This window comes from Schistocerca piceifrons, chromosome 2, assembly GCF_021461385.2.
Source record: "Schistocerca piceifrons isolate TAMUIC-IGC-003096 chromosome 2, iqSchPice1.1, whole genome shotgun sequence".
Taxonomy (NCBI): domain Eukaryota; kingdom Metazoa; phylum Arthropoda; class Insecta; order Orthoptera; family Acrididae; genus Schistocerca; species Schistocerca piceifrons.
The window spans coordinates 563,743,567-563,763,893 of NC_060139.1; the positions used below are offsets into that span (position 1 = coordinate 563,743,567).

Below are 20,327 nucleotides of genomic sequence, written 5' to 3' on the forward strand. Positions count from 1 at the left end.
AAATCTAAATTCTGTTGAGTTATTTACACGTTCGTCTCCAGTTACTGAGTAAATAAAGCGAGGAAAAGATGTAGAACAGTTAGCAGAAAGAAGCGTATGGTAAATAACGGTGACATAGTTGGCTGATTTGGTTGAAACATCTGGAAATTGGGGTGAAGTACGAACCCACGTAGAAAGGCAAGGCGCGAAATTGAATATCGATAGATTTGGAAGGTGTGGTGTCACCGCCAGACACCACACTTGCTAGGTGGTAGCTTAAATCGGCCGCGGTCCATTTAGTACATGTTGGACCCGCGTGTCGCCACTGTGTGATCGCAGACCGAGCGCCACCACAAGGCAGGTCTCGAGATACGGACTGGCACTGGCCCCAGTTGTACGGACGACATTGCTAGCGACAATACGGACGAAGCCTTCCTCTCATTTGCCGAGAGACAGTTAGAATAGCCTTCTGCTAAGTCCATGGCTACGACCTAGCAAGGCGCCATTAGCCTTACCTAGTTTGAGAGTCATCGTATAAATGTCTCAAGAAGAACGTTGTAAACCAACAAAGAATAAAGTTAAGTATATTCCAAAGCTACGTATTTTCTTTATAGCAGTCATAACGTATCTTGTTCCAGACTTGACGCCAATCGGCGTGTGTGTACGCGTGCCTTTCGGCTCCCTTCTCAGTGTGGCGTAACTAGCTTGTTACGCCACAACAGAAGGAATCATGTTGTCATATCCTAAAATACGTACCATTACAGCCTAACTATTTTATTTCCAACCTTACGTTTTCGGGTAATTACCTACAACAATTCAGATCAAAGTAATGCGAAGAATACATCTCGGAAGGAGTGTGACGAAAGTGTGTCAAGTTGAGATCTTGAAATCATACCATCGAGGTAACGTTTACAACTTGTAGCAGTACCACTAGGCATTAAAATTGTGCTGCTTTAACATTTGTATTTAGTGGGAAAGGGTCACGTTACTTCTCAAATCTACGATTACGTTCTGCGGGTCAGAAATTTTACTTAACTCGAGTATATGCTGTTTCTTTTTATTTTTCTCTTTAGACTTTGTATTTGTTGAGAAAGTATCATTACAGGATCCGAAAATTACACTAACTTCAGAATTAAAAACTACGTGTGCCAAAGACCGCTTTTTGGGTAAGCAAGCGGATTTATTTTTCGTTACCCTAATAAATTTGTATGTAAATTTTTGCTTATTAGAATGCTTTTTGTACGGACAGTTACGTCAGCTGCTTTATTTTTTTGCCTCCAGTAAGAAATGAAGGGAGCGATTTTCCGTTTTTCATCTGTGGACCAGCTTCATGTAGTGTGCGAGTGCTACTTGCATTCCCAGTTTACTAACGGAAAGTCGTATGGCCCCTAACGGCGTGTGAGACATTACTTACTTACGAGACATTATGTACTAACAATTTCCGCCGGGTTACAGCTCTTTTACTCATAAGTCCAGCGACAGGGCAGAGCCTGCGCAATCTTTATAGCTCGTGCTCACTTAGTCCCGAAACGACGCAAAAACCTAGTGCCAGCGGCCTCGCCGTTGAGATAAGTAAGTGGCTTTGCGGGCGGTACGGCTCTGACCGCCCTGTCTCCAGTATTTTCGCGGTCACTGCTGCTCTTCGCAGCCAAGGGCACAAAACTCTTGTTCCGTCCCTGCCTCATGTCTGTGAAAGTTGTGGGTGCACGAAGATCATCCTTAACCATCGAGACAAGAGGGCGAAGTAATTCGGTGTGAGTCGGCAAGAATGTAACAAGATTCGACCATTCAGCAGGCTAGCAGGTATCATTCGGTGGATGAAGGCAGAAGGAAACAAAAAGGGTGCAGTGTCAGCAGATTTCGGAGAGAAAAAGAGTGTTTGTCCTAAACAAGCCAAGTCTATCGCGTTTGTTGTTCTTAGACGCGGCGAACGTAAACAGCTACGACGCTACCGTGTCTGTGGCAAAATCTGACGCGGAGCGCGCTATTAATACGGGCGCCAGACCGCAGCGTCGGAAAAATTCGCAAGCACAGGCGTATCGCAGATACAAAGTCTTGCTAAAGCGATGGCTACGAACCGTCACTGATCCGTATTTGATTACCACGACCCTGGCTTCAAAGGCACAGCATTACTCACAGGGAGAGTAATTCCACTGGATATCTGCTACACGTCTAACGTTTATTTTGGTCTTGCAGTACGAGAAGTTCGTAAGTTACCAAACAGCGGACTCTCAGCCCACTGAAGAATTCTGTCTGCAAACGAAGGAAGTGACGTCTGAGTTTAATGTTCTGTCAACTTAGTCCTCATTAGAAACGTGGTACCAAGTTTTGCGACTGGACAGCAATAAATAACTAAATCGAGTGTTTTTCTTTAATCCTGGGTTGACAGTTGCACAGTTGCTACGAATTTTTTGAATGATTCCATGATGCATGCAACTGTTAATTTTTATATTTTTCTTACCTGATATGCAGTTTCGACCTTACGCAATTTCAGGTATCTAGATGCATTTGTTAGCTCTTTGATAATAAAAGTCTGCGGGTTCAAATATTGAAAATTTAGCGGAAAGTGTTGTTTCTAAGAATTTATGCCAACGTCTTCCGATAACTGCCAATTATGACATCGCAGTTGTTTATGACCAGAGACCTAGCAAGTGTATTTAGGTACTTCAAAACGACCTAAGGCTGAAATTGTAAAACGGTGCGAAAATAAAACAAAAATTAACAACTGGAGGTATCATGGAATCATTCTAATAAAAAGGTTGACTATCTTCCTGTTTCAAACATGATTCCTATATTCGCCATAAACCATGTAGGATAACTAATGCCGGCCGCGGTGGTCTAGCGGTTCTAGGCGCTCAGTCCGGAGCCGCGCGACTGCTACGGTCGCAGGTTCGAATCCTGCCTCGGGCATGGATGTGTGTGATGTCCTTAGGTTAGTTAGGTTTAAGTAGTTCTAAGTTATAGGGGACTGATGACCACAGATGTTAAGTCCCATAGTGCTCAGAGACATTTGAACCATTTTTGCCATAACTAATGAAAATGAAATGTGCGGATGGTAATCTGAAAGCTGTGCCAAATACGCCAGCGCTGCCCAACATTACTCTTTTGTGTATTTGTAACCAGAAATTTACTCTGCTTCAAATCTTAACTGTTATTAATTCTCACTTATAATTAAGAAAACAATCAGGAATTATATTTTAATCAGTTCTTTGTCTGATTGTATATTTCTGTTGGCACCAGAAGCAACCAGCCTGGTGCGAGTCTATTACAAAAAATTCCTAGTGGCGCCAAAGCGGAAATTACACAAGTTTGGAACATGGAAGTAGGAAAAATGAAAGGACAGTTTTTCGCAATGATGTAGACGTGCAAAGCACGCTGTCGAAAATGGGAATCATGAAAAATCTTCAGGCTGTAACAAGCTACGGTTCGAGAGGAGCTCGTGTCGAAGATATTTTTGTGCCGTGATTTTAGTCTATTATATAAGAGAAGAGCCAACGGCCTTGCCGCAGTGGTAACACCGGTTCCCGTCAGATCACCGAAGTTAAGCAATGTCGGGCTGGGCTAGCACTTGGATGGGTGACCATTCGGTCTGCCGAGCGCTGTTGGCAAGTGGGATGCACTCAGCCCTTGTGAGGCAAGTTGAGAAGCTACTTGATTGAGGAGTGGCGGCTCCGGTCTCGTAAACTGACATACGACCGGGCGAGCGGTGTGCTGATCACATGCCCCTCCATCCAGTGATGAATGTGGGCTGTGGACGACACGGCGGCCGGTCGGTACCGTTGGGCCTTCATAGCCTGTTCGGGCAGAGTTTAGTTATATATATATATATATATATATATATATATATATATATATATATATATATATATATATATATATAAGAGAAGAATTGGATGTAGAGGAGTACCACGGTGCTTTGACAACCGTTAATGAGGAGAGTGACGTTTCCACGACGACCTTATGATACTGGTTTCGTGAGTGAGAAAGAAGTCGGCTGGATTTTGATTATGATTAGCGCTTATACGAGGGGTGTTCAGTAATGTCTGGCACTAATGCTCATACAACAATTTAATGTAAAACATCGCTCATACAGACTTTTGTCCCGGTCAACATACTTCGCACTCCCTCTTCGATGCAGAGCATTTGTCGCACCCCGTTTGCCATTCTTGGAAGACGTGCAGGAAACCATTCAGGGTCGCCTCTAAAGCTTTCCAGCCTTGGTCTTGACGTCGAACCGACATCACTTGAGATCATTTTTGGCCGTCGGATTAAGGAAAAAGTCACACAGAGCCATGTCCGGACTATAAGGCGGGCGGTGTTCAGAAGCGATGCGTTTCTATGCCAGAAACTCGATAACAACATTACTAACATGTGGCGTGGTGAGCTTCCGTTGGCCAATGAGGTTCCTTCGTTTTCTGGCGATGTGTTTCTTTACGAATTCCTTCAGAACGGTTGAAATGGCTCTGAGCACTATGGGACTTAACTGCTGAGGTCATCAGTCCCCTAGAACTTAGAACTACTTAAACCTAAATAACCTAAGGACATCACATACATCCATGCCCGAGGCAGGATTCGAACCTGCGACCGTAGCGGTCGCGCGGTTCCAGACTGTAGCGCCTAGAACCGCTCGGCCACTTATGCTGGCTCCTTCAGAACGTTCTTATAGTAATCTGCAGTGACTGTAGTGTGAATTGGAACTGTGTGAGTGTACCAATCAGAAAAAGTGATTACCATGGCCTTGTTGGCTGACTTCAGCGCTCGTGCCTTTTGTGGTGGGTGTTGACCACGTTGCACCCATTCTGGGCTGCTCGGCTTCATCTCTGCGTCATAGCAGTACACCCATGTTTCATCCAGCAGTGATGTTTTGCCGCCAAGTATCGCCCTCGTCCTCAACACATTGTTTCCAATAGCGGCACACATCGACGCGAGTCTACATTTGCAGTACGGTCGCGGCATTCAACATGCACACACCGTAGACATTTGCAAATGTTATTTGCTCTAAGACAAAAAAAGACGCACCAGCAAGGAGTTACCCGAATGCGGTAGAAATCGGTAGATGTGATGTAGATGTACAGACAAACAAATGATAACAATTTCAGAAAAATTGGATGATTAATTCAAGAAATGGAAATGAGCGTTTGGCGTCATTGTCCGGGAGGCCCCTTGCGGGGCAAGTCCGGCCGCCTTGGTGCAGGTCTTATTACATTCTACACCAAATTAGGCGACCCGCGCGTCCGATGGGGATGATATGATGATGAAGACAACACAACACCCAGTCCCTGAGCGGAGAAAATCTCCGACCCAGCCGGTAATCGAACCCGGGCCCGTCGGCCGGCAATCCGTCACGCTGATCACTCAGCTATCGGGGCGGACATTTATTCAAGAGAAAGTCAATAATACGTTGGTCCACCGCTGGCCCTTATGTAAGCAGTTATTCGGCTTGGCATTAATTGAGTTCGGCGGATTCCCTGCATAAAAATTTCTCATTTCACTTGCTGCGTCAAATTCGGATAAAACTGTAAGCTTTCGATGACACCATCATCTTCGTCAGGTACTAAAACTGACTTTCGTGAACTCAGACTGTCTGAAAACAACTTCAACAGAGTCCCCGGCTATGCGCTTAGCAATGCATGGAAGCGTGTACTTGACAAGGAGAAAACACAGAATACTTCTCGCAGTTCACCGCCTGGTGCAATGGATAGCGCTACAAGCATTGCCAGGTAAAGAGCGCGAGAAAAATCTGTAGACATAGAGCGCACCACCTCCGTACGCGCCATCATGACGTAATCCAGCCAGTTGGATGCCTTTCTGTGGGTATAAAAGACGGAACCTTGCCAGTCCAAGATAGTGAGTTTTAGTCCCTGACGAAAACGATGGTTGGTATCATCAAAAGCTTGACATTTTATCCGAATTTCACGCGGCAAGTGAACTGAAAATTTTTATGCAATTGAGACGTAACGCTAAAAGGGTCACGAGCGGGGTGGGAGGGTGACGCCATCAGCACATGGAGCAGGGTCCGTAGCTGCCAGCCATGGACAAGCTCCACCGGACTATGCCCGTCAATTGCCGTTTTTGGATGTCCTCCTGGTCAATTGGCGCGTTATATTGTCAAAATACTGAGCTGCTTGGAGGGCAGAAAAACGAGGCATAGAATACCGTCGACGAACCGCTGCGCTGTAAGGGTGCCGCAGATGACAAATATGTCCTGCTATGAAAACAAATAGCACTCCAGGCCATCACCTCTGGTCGTCGGTCCGTAAGACGAGATACTTTCACCTACACGTCTTCGGTGGTCATCGTGGCTCAATTTGAAGGAGGACTCGTCACTAAAGACAATTCTGCTCTAGTCAATGCGATTCCAAGCCGAATATGTATCTGGAGAAAGGCCCAGACAGCGGTGGGATACCAGCCTGAATGTTGTCCGTCACACGTCCCGTTAACCAAGAATGATGGTCTGGTGTGCCATTTGTTTCCTTAGTAGGACACCTTTTCTTGTCATCCACGGCATCCTCACAGCACAGAGGTACGTCGACGATATTCTATGCCCCGTTTTGTTTCCCTTCACAGCAAGCCATCCTCGGCTTGCATTTAAGCAACATAATGGCTGCCCAGACACGGCGAGAGTTTCTCCTGCTTGTCTTCGTGCTTGGCGAACTATCTCTTCGGTTCTCCCCCAAACTGAAAGCATCTGGAGCATTGGACCCTCTAACTAACTCGGGTTTTTAACGTTACAAAGCTTCAGTTGGACAGAATGTGGGACGATATCCCTCAGGAGGACATCCAGTAACTCTGTCAATCCATCCCAAGTCGAACAACTGCTTCCATAGAAGCCGGAAGTGGACCAACGTGTTTATGACATGCTCAGTTTCTATAGCTCTTTCTCTTATATAAATCAACCCATTTTTCTGGGATTGTAATCATTTGTTTTTCTGCAAGTGGTGCCTTTTTTCCTTCCCGTGTATTTCCAAATTTCGAGAGCAAATTCTTTAAAATGTTTTATTAATTTTTCTTCATTGATTAACCTTGTGAGTAGTCATTTCTCATGGAAAACAGCTTTTCCTTGCGTTCAAAAAAGATAATTCTTACGAGTATTAAAATATATAGTAATCCATAACTGTATTCAAAAATGAAATTCATTGAGTGCCTCCTCTTCTTTTAACCTAGCTTTCTGAACATGGCCTCTTTGTCATGAAAAACATTTACTGGTGTGACTATGGTGCTAGATTAAAGATTTTCAGATGTCGATTTGCTCATGTTCCAGAGAGTGTTCAGTCTTATAAAGGTGCTTTAAGAAAGTCACTCTGCTAATATTTTTCCAAAAGTAACAGAGTATAAACAATTAGTACCAGTTTTGCCTTGAATCACTGTTCTGTTGTTTGTGAGCACTAATCATCAGGATCTACGAGGGCATGCTGTGAAAATTCTTAAATCTATTTCAATAAAACAAACGTTATTAACATTCTACATCTTTATTCTTTATGTCTGCATATTTATTCATCAACAAAGTTACCATGGCGACGATCAAATTTCTCTCAACGAGAAGTCAGTTTGCTGATACCGTCACTGTAGAATGATTGTTGCCGGTGCCACGATCTCACCTCTGCATGCACCGCTTCATCACTATGAAAGCGAAGTCCTCGAAGACGTTCTTCAAGTTTCGAAAACAGATGAAAATCGTAAAATCGGATGGAGCCAAGTCGGGATTGTATGGAGGGTGACGGATGACAGTGAATCCAAGGCGTCGAATTTTTGCCTCATCTGGCGTTGTCACGCTGAAGAAGAGGATTTTTCAAGTGTGGACCAACTTCTCGGATTCGAAACTCAATTACAGCACGCTGTTTCTCACGCACCTACCTAGTTACGATATACATCGCCATGATCACTAACAGATAGACAGACTGAAGAAGAAGATTTGAGTATATAATTTGCAAAAATTTTTTACCATTTGGATGAATTGAAATCCCCCGCCGTATTTTACTGTCAGTACCTGGAGGTTAATGTCAGGAATTTGATTCTATTTTGACTAGTACGTGCCAAATCCGTTAATAGCCACACCGACCCTGCGCTGGTGCGGGGCAAAGACACAAGAAAAAGCAGAAGACCGTTTCATGAGGAAGGTTTGTGTGTATGATTCATACCTACGCCATACATACTTAGTTCTATAAAGAATGCAGGTAAGTTGTTGTTGCCTGCGAGAATGTCAGCAAGGAAGTGACGCGGAATCGTTAGTTGCACTAAGCGGTTGTTGTAGCACCATGCTTCTATTCGGCTGGATTGACTGAGTGTGGAGCAGTGCAATCATCAATGCGCTGCGGTTTCGTCAAAGGAGACAGGGGAGACTCGGTAAAAGCCAGGGCGCCTTGTCGCGGGCTTGTTTAGTCAGCGTGAAAGCGTCACAGACATCCTCTACAAACTCAAACGGAAGGCACTACAAGAAAGGCGCTAATCATCGCATATAGCTTTACTCTTACAGGTTCAACACCTGGCTTCCAAATGCGAGTCAAGAAATAAACACTGAGGTGACATAAGCATGGGATACCTCCTAATACCGTGTCGGACCTCTTTCTGCCCGACGTAGTGCAGCAGCTAGACATGCCATGGATTCAACAAACCGTTGGAAGTCCCCTGTAGAAATACTGAGCTCTGCTGCCTCTATAGCCGTTCATAATTGCGGAAGTGTTGCCGGTGCAGGACTTTGTGCACCAGCTGACCTCTCGACTGTGTCTCATACATGTTCGATGTAATTCATGTTGGGCGATATGGGTGGTCAAATCATTCGCTCGAATTGTTCAGAATTTTCTTCAAACCAGTCGCAAACTATTATTGTCCAGTGACACGGCGCAATATCATCCATAAAAATTCCATCGTTGTTTGGGAACATGAGGCCGTGAATGGCTGAAAATGGTCTCCAAGTAGCTGAATATAATAATTTCCAGTCCATGATCAGTTCATTCCATGTAAACACAACCCACACCATTATAGAATCACCACGAGCTTGGACAGTGCCTTGTTGACATCCTGGGTCCATATCTTCGTCGGGTCTGCGCTACACTCGAACCCTACCAGCAGCTCTTACCAGTTGAAACCCGAGGCCACGTTTTACAGTCGCCTAGGGTCGAACTGATATGGTCACGAGCCTAGGAGAGGAGCAGCAGCCGATGTCATGCTGTTAGCAAAGGCACTCATGTCGGTCATCTGCTGCCATAGCTCATTAACGCCAAATTACGCTGCACTGTCACAACGGATACGTTCCCCGTACGTCGCACGTTGATTTCTGCAGTTATTACACGTGGTGTCGCTTGTCTGTTAGCACTGACGACTCCACGCAAACGCTGCTGCTCTCGGTCGTTTAGTGAAGGCCGTCGCCCACTGCGTTGTTCGCGGTGTGAGGTAATGCCTGAAATTTGGTATTCTGGGCACACTCATGTCACTGGAGATCTCGGAATATTGAATTCTCTAACGTTTTCCGCTGTTAACTACCGTCGTACGACCGTAGTCGTCAGAAACCTTTTTCGGGTTTGACAGCTCCGCCAATGCACTGCCCTCTTATACGTACTTTGTACACGCAATACTGCCGCCTTCAGTATGTGTGGATGTCGCTATGCCATGATGTTTGCCACGTCAGTGTACCACTTGCTGCAGCGTACATTGCTCGTAATGATCAAGAGGGAAAATTCGTAACATTTCGCACAACGTATCCGAATGATTAGCGTCGCTACCTTCGGTGCGAGAGCACCCGTGGTCTATTCCCGGTAGCTTCTCGGTTTTTCTGATGTAGGAAGGTCTGGCACGGGGTCCACTCAGCCTCGTGAGACCAGATGAGGAGCCACTTGAATAATGAAGCAGCGGCACCATCAGGAATCAGCTACTGGAAATAACTGGGGGAGAAAGTGGTAACACGCTGCTCACAATTCCGACGGTCATAGATAGCTCCTCGTACTGCCTTGTAGACAGCAGTTGGCCGTTCGGGACAGGCTTAAAGAGTAATCTGTGTGTAATATTTATACAAAGAGGTAGGGATGCCAGCAACCTTTCTTCACGCGAATGGAACATAAAGTTTGGGAAATGGATCTGGTTCACCACATAACCTCTGCCAAACGCACCGTGGCTTCCAGGGTGCAGACGTAGCCTCCAGTGGACCTGCGATACAAGCCATCATTTCGCACATTGCTGAATAATATCCCTCGCCCCTGTTACGAAGATCTTCAGCTTTCAAAACAAAGTTCGTTATGTCATTTTAGCAAATTCCAATGGGTCTAGGTGTTGGGTTGTTGGTTGCTTTTTGTCACGAAGACTCGACCCAACAACTAGCTTGGCATCCATTGTCTAGAAGTATGGTCGGTGCCCAGTGAAATCGAGGTAGTAGCTTCGAGTCCCGCCTTGACCACGGTAGTGGGAAAATTGGAAATTTGTGGTAAGGACTATGGGTCCAAAATGCTGAGGTCATCGGTCCCTAGACTTCTACATTAATTAAACTAACTTAACCTAAGTTACGCTAAGGACAACACACACACCCATGCCCGAGGGAGGACTCGAATCTCCGACGGGGGGAGCCGCGCGAACCGTGACAATACGCCTGAGACCACGCGGCTACCGCACGGTAGTGGGCTTTACGTATGCAACTACTGGTTGCCTATGCGTTCCTGACTATGTTGCTATAAATGACCCGTGGTATTGAGGGGCTTGTTTCAGAATAATAACGTCATTACGATGTTTTCGATTTGGTACCCCATTTACGTTCGTCTGTATGAAAAGGCCTCATGACAGTGAAGTACCCTGTAATGTTCACTCACCAAAACCTATAAGACAAAACACAGAGTGCCCAAACAATCCTCAGACGAAACAGTAGCAAAAGTGCTGTGATGTGGTTGCCATCGCTACGGGAACAACTCGGCATAAAGTCGTAGTGCCACTGATCCACTGCGTTCAGTGAACCCATGCAAGAGGAGCGCATCGGCCAAGTCTCTCATCAGTCAACCTGTCCATACTAGTGTGTACAAGTGTAAGCGTTATACTAACGCCGCCTTGAAAACAATCCGGAGACAGAACTGAGCAGTACTGAATGCAAGCCTGAGGGCGAAGAGTAAAGTGGTCAGATGTTAACAGCAGGCACCGTGACCGATTGGAAACAGTTTACTCCCAAACGGGACACACACCGCACACCAGCGACATTTGTATTGTTTATTGATGACTCGCAGTTTAGTATTTTAACGTCTCTAACCAACTATCCAACCAAGATTTGCACTGCTGTGCAGATATTTTCGGTGCAGTACAACCACAAATGTAAGTGGAAGTAAGAAATCATATCAAATTCAACTACTCTGTAAAGAGCGACTGTAGACCATGAGTCTCCTATACCAAAATATTCAGAAAATATCCCTGAGCAGCCACCGAAATTTTGTCGGTGGACTTCGAAATGAAAAACAGATGAACCTTGGTTAAACAATCGAAAGGTCTAAGATAAATTTACGGAAATTTAAAGAAAATTCCTTAGTCCATCCTCCGTCAGTGCGACTGGTTTCATGCACAAGCCATCTCCATTCCATTTTCTCTTACACATTTGCTGTTCTTTCTGAACCTTCTCATTATTTTCAATAAATTCCTACTTTTTGTTAACCGTAGGGCAATTCAGCGGTTTTAGATGGCTTGAAGATTTACGTTCCGTATCTTACAGCTCTACCTCAGAGGTCTGATAGTAAAAAGATCCCTCTGATTTAGCTTCCCAATGGAGCTTTCTTATGCAAGGTTACTACAAACGATTGAAGCGATTTCACAGATTTGTTGTAGCTATATTATTTGACTTATTGCCACGGGGCTTTGTATACACATATAAAAACTAAAAGTTTTTTTCACGTATTAAAAGTGCTCCGTATGCTCCCCCTACTGATTCTGTATATATCAAGCCGGTAATCAACTTCTTCCCACGTTCGGTGCAGCATGCCCCTATCAATTTGTTCAAAAGCGCTCTTGATGTGATCTCGCAGTTCCGGTGGGTTTCTAGGTAGGTGAGGCGTAATCTTTCACAAAACAACACACAAAAGTCGCAAGGAGTTAGGTCGGGAGCGCGTGGATGCCATGACGTGAATTGCTGATCATCAACCGTACCACAACCTATCCATCGATTTCTCAATTTCCTGTTTAAGAATTCACGAATATCGTCGTGGAAGTGGGGTGGAGGACCAACCCGTTGGTAGATGAAGTCCACGCTTTCAGTCTCCAGTTGTGGCATGAACCAATTTTTCAGCTTGTCCAGATACACGTTTCTTTAACGGTCTTTTTGCAGAAGAAAAAGGGACCGTAAACTGAACCATGAGACTGCACAGGACACTTTAAATGTTGGTGTATCTCAAATGTGCTACACGATGACGGAAGATTCTCTGTTCCCCAGATTCGCACATTTCACAACCAACATATTGAGATCACTGTGTTATGATCTGCCACAAATCTAAAACGCCACAATTTTTACAAACAAACCTGTCGGAAGAACATACGCAACTAAGCATTATACCAGAGACTAAAAATACCGCTACAGTCGTAAGGTTCTTTCATTAAGAACTCGACCGGTTTCGGGCTCTTATAGGCCCATCTTCAGGTGTTATTAGTAACACCGTGCGCCGCGGTGGACTAGTACAGGACTCGATGTATTATTAACGAGCGCAGAACACAGTCTCGCTGGTAAAACACCGAATCGTGTACAAGTCCCCAGCGGCGTTCGGGGTCACAATACCTGAAGATGGGCGTATAAGAGCCCGAAACGGGTCGTGTTCTAAATGAAATAACGTTACGACTGTAGCGGTATTTACAGGCTCTGCCAGGTTGTTTTTCTACATTTGCGGAAGTGAAACCCTAAAGCAATTCTGCCTTCGGCCTGTGCCGGTACATGACTGACTAAATCCTTGTTCTCTTCTCTGAACACAGTGATGTTGTGGGCAATCACGCATTGTTCTCTTGAAGAAATCGTAAGGACTAGCGTAGTATCAATGGAAAGCCATGGAACCAACTTTTGATTTTTGTGATAATGCATACTACATCTATCGACAACAATGAACGTGATGGTAGAACACTGTGACTGATTCCATATATATGGCATTGCAGTGATACATCAAAAATGTCTCTCCAAACATTAACATGTCTCATTAGTGTGACGCGCAATCTTGCTAAAATCAACAGTGCCTAAATTTCTTCACGTGTTGGTCTGCAGCTCGATGTAATTTCTAAATGATGAAACAATTTTTTAAAAAATAAAAAAAGACACTGAAGTCTGTCAAATTCTGATATGCAAGACGATCTTAATTGCACCATGTACACTCCTTGTAACGTAGATGCAGATTAGATTTTGCTGAGAAATAATTGTTAAAAAAAAGATTCGATACGTTGCTCCGTTTCCGAGTTAATTAGCATTGACGTCAGCCAATCAGGCCGTTGCACCCACAACTACGAGCGGACTGCCAGAGACGGTCTCGCCAAACATATTCTTCCTTTCGTTTGGTTTCCTACAACCGAACAGCAGAGCGATACAAAAGCTGCATACGGAACGGTATCAAGGATCGAAAGCGAGCAAAGGCTGAGCAGTCTCGTGTGTTATCTCCTAAGTATTGAGAACAACTAAGTGAATCTGGCGGCAGCTCCAATTTACGAGCGGAACGGCTAACTTCAGTGCTAATTAATTAAAAAACGGCGGAACGTATCAAATTTTTCTCTTAACAATTATTTCTCAGCGCAACCTACCCTGCAACAAACCATAGAAGCTTTCCAGTGTTTCTGACCGCCCTGTATATATGACATTACCGGCCTATGGATATTTTCAAAGGTGTGCAATTGCAATGCCAAACACAGCAAAAAGGTAAACCATTCAGTAAACATTGTTGTACTTCCCATATTACAATTGAAGGGTCCACGGGAAAAAGGGGTTACGTAAAAAAATGAAATTTTAGGTTATTACAGTTTCAGAAAGCTTTCAACAAGCTGCTTTTATCAGTTTTTATGTCATGGAAAGGAGGGGGATAATCTCAAAGTTACAGCCGTTTCAAAATATAGCGTCCAAGGGAAAAAGTAGGTAAGTCAGTGTGAAACTAAGCAAAAGCGACTTAGTCAGTTGGCAGCACTATTCGCAGTTATTGTTTACGTTCCATTGTCTATGATTATCAGGTGTTGAGCACGTGCTGTTGGAGAGGTTAAGTTAGTGCTTTGTGTGTTGAGTCAATTGTTTAGTTTGTTTTACGTTTTAACTGAACTGTGGAAGTGAATATGGAAAATGAAGGTGAGGAAAGCCAACTGTCACATTCAACGAAGAAAAGGAAGAGAACAGGTCGACTTTCCGACGTGAGAAAAATCTTTTATCATCCACCCATTGAATTAGGGCTGGATTGTAAGTGTTCCAGATTGAAATGTTTTCAGAGTAACACTGACGCAGAACGTGGGTATATTATACCTAATTATAACAAAATGACTGTAAATGAGCAGAATGCTTACTTGGCAGGCCTAATTAATGTAACTAGTATATCGCAAAGGAGACCTAGGCAACCAGAAAATGAAGCTAAATTTCGTGACAACAGTTATCCATATCGCTATGAGTGAAGAGGGAGAATTCTGTCACTGAAGTAGATGTTTGTTCTTAAGCCTTTACATCTTTTCATGGAATATCTAAAAAATTAAAAGTAATACAGCGTTATCTGAAGAAAGGTGTGAGTCCTAAGTACGGTCGAGGCCAACATTCTAATCGGAAACATCGTGTGACATCGGAGGCATTTGATGCAGTTCGCCAAGACATTAATTCATTTAAAGATGACCGAAGCCATTACAGCTTGAAAACCTCTAAGAAAGTGTATCTCCCACCAGATATAAAAAATCAGTAAGATGTGTGTCATTTAAGAAATCATACCCTACTCAGTCTGTGTCGTATGAAAAATATAGACTTGTTTTCAATACAGAATTTAAAGTCGGTTTCGGGTCCCCTTGAATGGACACTTGTAGTTACTGTGATACGCATGCTGCCGAAATTCGAGTTGTTGAACATACTTTGAAATTGTACCCAGAAAATAGCTCAGAAAGGGCGAACGCAGAAAAAGAAATCAATCAACTGTCAACGGTGAAAAAACTTCCCTTATTAAAATCTGACATATTTTATATTCGTAAAAGAAGTTCTAAAGCAAACAGCAGGGCATCAAAAGAATGTGAAAGTATTACTATGGGTTTCCAGAAGAACTTACCTACCCCTAACATCACAACTAACGACGTGTACTACAAGAGACAGTTAACATTGTGCATGTTTAATATTCATATATTGTCAACCGATGAATCATACTTCTTCGTGTATGATGAAACAGTAGCCTACAAAGGGTCTAACGAGGTCTCTTTCTTTTTGTTTTATTTGTGACGACAATTCTTGATCCCTGTGTTAGAAAATTAGATGTATTTTCAGACTCTTGCTGGGGGCAGAACAAGAATTGGACTATTACTGCATTACATCGTTCATTACGTCAAGAGACTTGAGCACGTGAAAATGACTTTTCCAATCCGTGGCCACTTGTATCTCGAATGTGATCGTAACATGGCCGATATCAAACAAACAAAAATTGGGTTGAAATGCTCAAAGACTGGATAGAGGAAACAGAGAGTGCAAGATCGAAACCCTCACGTTTTCATGTTGTCGAAATAGACAGGGATTTTGTAAGATATTGGTCTGCACACCGCGATCAGTTATATTTCCTCCTAGTCCAGCAAGAGAGTTAGTGGCTGCAAAAGAGCATCACCAATTCTTGGGTTATACAAATACATTCCTTGGCCACTGGAATCGCCATGTTATCAACAAGCCACTTACGGTTCCGACAGAAAAATCTGTCTCAAGGAGAGTTCTATCTACCTGACTATGCATATAAGGGCGAGTGTGTTTTGTTTCATCCTTATTGTTATCATCATTTTTATTGAATTATTTACTTAAAACAGTTTTTATTTTAAATTTCTGAAACAACTACACCTGCATTTACTTTTTAAAAAACTACAAGAAGGTGTTTTTGTTGTAGGTTCACAACCTATTACTAATGACTTTTGCGGAGAAGAGGCTAGACAGTTTTTTTCCCAGCTGCCAAAACTGTAAAAATGACAAATGCGTAACGAGAAACTGCGTCATCAAGATGACACTGTTCTTGCAAAACCAATAAGAGCAAGTGCTAAGGATCAGACACAGAGCGGAAATGAAGAAACAATGAATGAACATAGTTTACAAAGAAACTGTATGAGCCTACAAAGTTTTGTTCTGTTAATAAAGAACTAATTCTAGTCTATAATTTTCTATGTTATGACTCTTATGGTTTTTCGTAACTAATAAATTTTTGCACATTCATTTGTTACATTTTTTAATTAGCGAGATTTACTGACATTCTCCTTTTTATAATGACTTCCCCCCTTTTCCGCTACGAAAAATTGTATTCGATATAATCTTTTCTTTAGGTCCCCTAGACTTGGAACTATAACCTAACTAACCTAAGGACGTCACACACATCCATGTCCGAGGTAGGATTCGAACCTGCGACCGTAGCAGCAGCGCGGGTTAAGGACTGAAGAGCCTAGAACCGCTCGGCCACAGCGGCCAGCTTGTAGTTGCAGAAACTTGGAACTGGCCAGTAACATCTTATACACTGGCTGAAACAAATCGCGACACCAAAAAATAATTAATGTAGAGTAATGGAATGCTGAGAATACATTTGTCTAGATAACACATTTAAGTGATTAACACTCCAAGATCACAGGTTAAGGCAAGCACGAAATAAGCCATTGCAAATGTGAAATGCTGGTACATTAATAACCAATGTAACCGCCACAATGCTGAATGCAAGCAAGCAAAAGTGCATGCATTGTGTTGTACAGGCGCCTGATGTTCGTTTGTGGGATGGAGTTCACTGCCTGTTGCACTTGGTCGGTCAGTATAGGGACGGTTAATACCGGTTGTGAATGACGCAGAGGCTGTCGTCCGATGATGTCCCATATGTGTTCGAAAAGAGACTGATCTGGTGATCGAGCAGGCCAAGGCAACATGTCAACTCTCTGTAGAGCATTCCGAGTTACAACAGCGGTATGTGGTCGAGCGTTATCCTGTTGAAAAACACCCCCTGGAATGCTGCTCATGAAAGGTACCGCGAAAGGTCGAATCACCAGGTTGACCAGTAGTTTTGCAGACATTGTGCTCTCATACGAATTCGCACTGCAGACTGTAAATCCAGGTGTAGGCCCACTGTGTCTAGCACGCAGACAGGTTGGTTGCAGGCCCTCAAATGGCTTCTTTCTAACACACGGCTATCGCTGGCACCGAGACAGATCAGGCTTTCATCAGAAAACACAAGAGACCTCCGCTGTGCCCTCCAATGCACACTCGTTTGATACCACTGAAGTCGGAAATGGCGGTGCTTTGGATCAGTGGAATGCAGGCTATAGGGCACCTGGCTCAGAGCTGCGGAAGTATTCGATTGGCAACACTTCGTTGTGTCACTGTGGTGCCAACTGCTGTTCGAATTGCTGCTGCATATCCAGTAAGGTCCTACCCCATGAACCATGGACCTTGCCGTTGGTGGGGAGGCTTGCGTGCCTCAGCGATACAGATGGCCGTATCGTAGGTGCAACCACAACGGAGGGGTATCTGTTGAGAGGCCATACAAACGGGTGGTTCCTGAAGAGGGGCAGCAGCCTTTTCAGTAGTTGCAGGGGCAACAGTCTAGATGATTGACTGATCTGGCCTTGTAACACTAATCAAAACGGCCTTGCTGTGCTGGTACTGCGAACGGCTGAAAGCAAGGGGAAACTACGGCCGTAATTTTTCCCGAGGGCATGCAGCTTTACCGTATGGTTACATGATGATGGCGTCCTCTTGGGTAAAATATTCCAGAGGTAAAATAGTCCCCCATTCGGATCTCCGAGCGGGGACTACTCAAGAGGACGTCGTTATCAGGAAAAAGAAAACTGGCGTTCTACGGATCGGAGCGTGGAATGTCAGATCCCTTAATCGGGCAGGTAGGTTAGAAAATTTAAAAAGGGAAATGGATAGGTTAAAGTTAGATATAGTGGGAATTAGTGAAGTTCGGTGGCGGGAGGAATAAGACTTCTGGTCAGGTGACTACAGGATTATAAACACAAAATCAAATGGGGGTAATGCAGGAGTAGGTTTAATAATGAATAGCAAAATAGGAATGCGGGTAAGCTACTATAAACAGCATAGTGAACGCATTATTGTGGCCAACATAGATACGAAGCCCACGCCTACCACAGTAGTACAAGTGTATATGCCTACTAGCTCTGCAGATGACGAAGAAATTGAAGAAATGTATGATGAAATAAAAGAAATTATTCAGATAGTGAAGGGAGACGAAAATTTAATAGTCATGGGTGACTGGAATTCGTTAGTAGGAAAAGGGAGAGAAGGAAACGTACTAGGTGAATATGGATTGGGGGTAAAAAACGCAAGAGAAAGCTGCCTGGGCAGATGTGGACTCTGACCACAATCTATTGGCTATGAACTGTGGATTAAAACTGAAGAAACTGCAAAAAGGTGGGAATTTAAGGAGATGGGACCTGGATAAACTGACTAAACCAGAAGTTGTACAGACTTTCAGGGAGAGCGTAAGGGAACAATTGACAAGAATGGGGGAAAGAAATACAGTAGAAGAAGAATGGGTAACTTTGAGGGATGAAGTGGTGAAGGCAGCAGAGGATCAAGTAGGTAAAACGACGAGGGCTAGTAGAAATCCTTGGGTAACAGAAGAAATATTGAATTTAATTGATGAAAGGAGAAAATATAAAAATGCAGCAAATGAAGCAGGCAAAAAGGAATACAAACGTCTCAAAAATGAGATCGACAGGAAGTGCAAAATGGCTAAGCAGGGATGGCTAGAGGACAAATGTAAGGATGTAGAGTCTTATCTCACTAAGGGTAAGGTAGATACTGCCTACAGGAAAATTAAAGAGACCTTTGGAGAAAAGAGAACCACTTGTATGAATATCAAGAGCTCAGATGGAAATCCAGTTCTAAGCAAAGAAGGGAAAGCAGAAAGGTGGAAGGAGTAAAATGGTTCAAATGGCTCTGAGCACTATGGGACTTAACTTCTGAGGTCATCAGTCCCCTAGAACTTAGAACTACTTAAACCTAACTAACCCAAGGACATCACACACATCCATGCCCGAGGCAGGATTCGAACCTGCGACCGTAGCGGTCACGCGGTTCCAAACTGAAGCGCCTAGAACCGCACGGCTACACCGGCCGGCTGGAAGGAGTATATAGAGTGTCTATACAAGGGCGATGTACTTTAGGACAATATTATGGAAGTGGAAGAGGATGTATGTAGATGAAGATGAAATGGGAGATACGATACTGCGTGAAGAGTTTGACAGAGTACTGAAAGACCTGAGTCGAAACAAAGCTCCAGGAGTAGACAACATTCCATTAGAACTATTGACAGCCTTGGGAGAGCCAGTCCTGACACTACCCTACCATCTCGTGAGCAAGATGTATGAGACAGGCGAAATACCCTCAGACTTCAAGAAGAATGTAATAATTCCAATCCCAAAGAAAGCAGGTGTTGACAGATGTGAAAATTACCGAAATATCACTTTAATAAGTCACAGCTGCATAATACTAACGCAAATTCGTTACAGATTAATGGAAAAACTGGTCGAAGCCGACCTTGCGGAAGATCAGTTTGGATTCCGTAGAAATGTTGGAACACGTGAGGCAATAGTGACCCTTCGACTTATCTTAGAAGCTAGATTAAGGAAAGGCAAACCTACGTTCCTAGCATTTGTAGACTTAGAGAAAGCTTTTGACAATGTTGACTGGAATACTCTCTTTCAAATTCTGAAAGTGGCAGGGGTAAAAAACAGGAAGCGAAAAGCTATTTACAATTTGTACAGAAACCAGATGGCAGTTATAAGAGTCGAGGGACATCAAAGGGAAGCGATGTTATATAATCTCTATATCGAGCAAGCAGTGAAGGAAACAAAAGAAAAATTCGGAGTAGGTATTAAAATCCATGGAGAAAAAATAAAAACTTTGAGGTGCGACGATGACATTGTAATTCTGTCAGAGACAGCAAAGGACTTGGAAGAGCAGTTGAACGGAATGGATAGTGTCTTGAAAGGAGGATATAAAATGAACATCAACAAAAGCAAAACAAAGATAATGGAATGTAGTCGAATTAAGTCGCGTGATGCTGAGGGAATTAGATTAGGAAATGAGACACTTAAAGTAGTAACGGAGTTTTGCTATTTGGGGAGCAAAATAACTGATGATGGTCGAAGTAGAGAGGATATAAAATGTAGACTGGCAATGGCAAGGAAAGCATTTCTGAAGAAGAGAAATATGT

The 20,327-nt window shown here is 43.6% G+C and overlaps 1 protein-coding gene and 1 pseudogene across 1 annotated transcript in view; both read left to right on the forward strand.

Annotated features, from left to right (window-relative positions):
* The window catches only part of LOC124777471 (phospholipid-transporting ATPase IF-like), a 442,189-nt gene that overhangs the window by 18,023 nt on the left and 403,839 nt on the right, over positions 1 to 20,327 (forward strand). The window lies entirely within an intron of this gene.
* LOC124778530 lies at positions 3,470 to 3,587 on the forward strand (annotated as a pseudogene).